The sequence below is a fragment of the Tachypleus tridentatus genome, chromosome 6 (genome assembly GCF_004210375.1).
Source record: "Tachypleus tridentatus isolate NWPU-2018 chromosome 6, ASM421037v1, whole genome shotgun sequence".
Taxonomy (NCBI): domain Eukaryota; kingdom Metazoa; phylum Arthropoda; class Merostomata; order Xiphosura; family Limulidae; genus Tachypleus; species Tachypleus tridentatus.
In genome coordinates, this window is record NC_134830.1 from 75,848,728 (window position 1) to 75,853,283 (window position 4,556).

The 4,556-nt window shown below is 30.4% G+C and overlaps 1 long non-coding RNA gene across 1 annotated transcript; it reads right to left on the reverse strand.

Annotated features, from left to right (window-relative positions):
- Window positions 1–1,762: 1,762 nt before the first annotated feature.
- Window positions 1,763–4,280, reverse strand: LOC143252830 (uncharacterized). The gene is made up of 4 exons (XR_013029166.1): window positions 4,130–4,280; window positions 3,419–3,608; window positions 2,105–2,185; window positions 1,763–1,903 (listed from the first exon to the last, which is right to left on the reverse strand). It is a non-coding gene; the product is annotated as an uncharacterized LOC143252830 (long non-coding RNA).
- Window positions 4,281–4,556: the final 276 nt, after the last annotated feature.

Here is a 4,556-nt window from a genome sequence, read left to right on the forward strand (position 1 = left end):
CTGCTACAACAATGTTTTACTTAACATTAGTATACAATTAATGTTGGAACATTGCCTAATATCACATTAATGTATTAAACAGAGTTAAATATAGAGGCCTTCAATTTCTCTCTTCTGTATAACTCGAGGTATTGTCCCTCGGTTGACAAATATTTAAAGCTCTATAGAGACTTCTCCACTCAGTCTTGTAAATTTCGGATAATTTGTCACCACAAGAGCCTTCTGTCATTTGGGCTCCTGTATTTAGAGGTTTAGTTACTCAGGGGACATAAAGTGGGAAATTCATGCCCATGATTCTCAATACACCTGCTGGATTACGAACATGGAATAGTCCTCATTAGCGACAAAATATTTTTATTCTTTTATTCCAAGAGAGGTTTTCTCTTTAATGAGACCTCAGAGTTCGATTGTTAACCAATTGTGGTTAGTTATTCCCTCTCTTACAGGTTAGTCATTTATCTGATAAACGCCAAAAAAAGAAAAGAAATACACTGTGGATTTCATGAAAAGTGAAAAGTTGTGCCTTGCGTTAGGTCATAAGTTTGTAGCGTTTTCATATGAATGCGACTCATTTGTAACCTGAAAGCGACTAATCACAAAAACGATGGGTGGAAATTATTATAAACTAATCAATAATCAATAGTAAATTGTAGAATATTTTATAATATTGAGCATAAACTACTGAATTTTGAATAAATATTTTATTCAACATACAAAACTGCAAGATTCAATGGAAGAAGCCTCAAATAGTGAAGCATTAAACGACTTTTGTAATTTCTACGAAATAGTTATTTCACAACAGCTTTTACAAAATACTTTGTCAGATAAAACGATGTTCAAAATTATGATAGTACCGCTGGCCAACATGCATGTTTTATAGAAGCTGTACAAAATGGCAATGAAACCAAAACATAAAATCTTAAATGGCGTGGTATAGATAAATTTGAGGAGAATTAAATATATATATTAAATATATACTTTTCTTTTCAGCGAGAAAAATCTATTTAAATAAGAGGATTTAGAAATCTGTAAAATTTTATGTAAATTTCAGACGTTCGTAACTTTCAATGCGTTGCCTGAAAGACACTTGAATAATAGATGTACCTGTAAAATTTATATACACTACACTTAAAAGTGTATGAATCAGCATTACGTGGAATTTACTGGAATGATATACGTACTTCTTGACATATACGTGAGACATGTCTGAAATGATTTCAACTTCTGCATTTCGACGTGATGCCCCCCTTCAATGGCAGAGCTGTACGTCTGTGAACTTAGAACTCTAGAAGCGGGATTTTGATATCATCGTGAGAAGAACATTGTAGAGTTTCGTGCTTAACTAAAAACAAACAAATCATCGCATCGATATAAGGTTACTGATATGTTTGTTTGCCTTAAAACATTAATATATCATAAACTTGAAGAGTTTGGAACCGTTGTATACCAGGTAAAATAACGTGAAACGTTTGCTTGCAGTTATACCCGAATATGTGGGCTGTTAAAAAAGATTTAAGGAGCTGCATATACAATGACATATTATAAACATGACGAACTGCAGTATCTTCGGGTTCAGGTTAGAAGCATTTGATACTTGCATTCACTGATATTAAAAAAAAAAATGTTATTGTTTACTTGTCTTTATATCCCCAGAAGTTAAAACATTGCTAATGTACTTTAATACCAAAATGTAAATGTTTGCTAACGAGTGTATGAATATTAGGAATCTTGGAACAAATATAAAAGATTTCCATGACATTCATCAAGAGAATTAAAATCCTTTTATTGCATTTCTTAGACAATGTTGTTATTATTATCAAAACCACACATTTAGTAAATATATATCACAAACCACAGCAAAGGAAAAATGGTTTATACTTGTCTGTGAGACAATAAAGGCAACCTGAAAAGAAAACAAATATGAATAAAATATATTGAAATAACGTAAATATACAGACAATTGTTAAAGACCGTTGTCAGAATGAGGGTAGAACATCTGTGGCCAAATTTTTGATCAGTATAATGTTGTTTATTTACAAGTAAATACTTTAATTTATTCGTATTTTAATATTTTATAATGAGGAATTAATAAATATATTCTTACATTTTTATATAGCAGCCTTCTATTCTTCCAGATCAAATTTTTCTTCATTTCTTTCTTCCTTTGGGAACTTCTCATTTGTTACTATAGGATATACAAGATTTATATACAATCCTTCAAGTACGTTTACTGAAATATATTTCATAGACAACAAATTGGTTAGTGACAATGGTTGGTAGAAAACATAACTTTAAGAAGAGCTACCTATCCAATAAAACACGGTGAAAAGAGATATAGAAACCATTTAACTTATAAGACTAATTTGTAATTTAAACTAACGTGTAGCACTTATGTTAGGATACCTTAGCAAGCATTTTTAATGAAAAATATTGTCAATACAATAACTCTTTATATAGATACTTAAATTTAATCGTTCAGCCAAATATATTAGAATAAAAATTAATTATTTTTTTGTCTATCGTACCAGTTTAATAACCGAGGATTAAATCCATAATATAAAGAATTATCTTAAATTGAAATATGATAAAAAACGATTCATCTTCAAATTTGATTTTATATTTGAGAAAAAGGAAATTTAGGACTTTTATTGAGTACAACCACACCCCGTAATTTTTTCCACTTTTGTAATAACTAATTTGATATATATACTAAAGAGTTCTCATCCACAAGAGTGTAATTGTACATACTAAAATATTTTTACAATCTAAATTTGTTCTCGAAGTTTTGCTGTTTTTGAAAAATCCAGTTTACATCCATTATAATTAAAATGGTTCACCTTCAGTGTGATTTTAATTTTAGCTAAATGTGCCAGGCTTTCAGCATGTATAATTTGATATATGTAAACTTTCCATAAATTTAAGAAATTATTTCTTGAAGATATTAAATCTTTGTGCGAAGTTTCAACATCAACCAGAAAACGTTTTAGGGATATTGAAAGCGATACCTCAGCTAGCAGGTAGGGTTAATGATGGAGTAAAATAATCTTTTCTTGTTAGTAATTAAAATATTATTTAATAACACATTCGGGAATGTAAGATTATTAATTCATTCTTTAAAGGTGGTATCTAAATTTTAGAAATACATGTTACTTTTTTCATTTTCTCTTAATGCTTTTCAAGCTCTGACAGTCTTACTGCATTGTTTTTAATTGCCTTCGTGATAACTAGGCCCAGCATGGCCAGGTGGGTTAAGGCGTGCGACTCCTAATCTAAGGGTCGAGGATTCGCATCCCCGTCGCATCAAACATGCTCGCCTTTTCAGCCATGGGGGCGTTATAATGTTACGGTCAATCCCACTATTCGTTGGTAAAAGAGTAGCCCAAGACAATTATAACGTTTTACATAACATATGTATTACCTTTATCTTCCTTTTCTCCTTCATATCCACCAATACCATAACAATATCTTGTACACTGATAGTAACAGTAGTGGAGATCACAGTAAGTACGTATGCAGTGCCTACCGCAATGGGCTTCAGTGTCAAGAATAATTCCTAACAGTGTTAGGCATAAAATAAGTAGCGCAAACTTCTTCATGATGATGATAAGCTATAAAAAATATCATAACGTTTATGGTTACATTGCAATGTTATTTCATTAGTAATAGTAATCGTAAACTTTGATTGAGAAAGATCAAAACTTTAAGTTTCTTTTACGAGCTTCTGTGATTTTTTATTTTATCAAAAATTGTGATCTGAAACAAGGAAGTATCTCAAATATAAAGAACTGAGCAAACTGTTTTAACTAATTAAACTTTCTGCTTTTAGTATGCTCAAAGTTTAATTTATTTTTTTTCTGTACGTCAGGATACATCTTTATCACAAGAAAATTTTCAAGATTTTTCTTATTCTTATTATATCTTTGTCTTTTGTGAAACAACTTCATTACCTTATACCGAGTAAAATTAGAAATTCAGAATAACTTTATATATATATATATATATACCTTAACATATTTAGAGTATTAATGTATTCAATTATACAGGTGTCGATAACAAATGTAAAGAACAAACTAAGTTAATTAAATGGCATATATAAATAACAAGGTAAAATAAAATGATACGTTCTTACCTGCGGATGAATATGAACTTTGTCACGTAACACGGTTAATCGAAAGAAGTGTATCTACAACCCTATATATGTAGCACCATAGAGGTTATCACGTGATAAAAATTTCTTGTTCTGAAAACTTGTTGGGTTTTTTCTCGTCTGTTACTAAACATGTTTCCCATTTATATTGGAACATCAAACGAGCGAGATGACCTTGCTTTTTATTGGTCTTTCCCGAATAAGTTCATGAAATATGATTATTTAAACCTGTTATGGGCCATTAACATGCCGAGCCATTATCGATTAATTAAGTATTGGAAGCATCATAATTACATACATATCTGCTGTGGTATATATTTTCGTTTATTGTTACGCTCTAACAATTGTGGCTCTATCAACTTGTTTTCTACACTTTCGAGTTCTACTAAGATTCTATCTCTACGTAAAA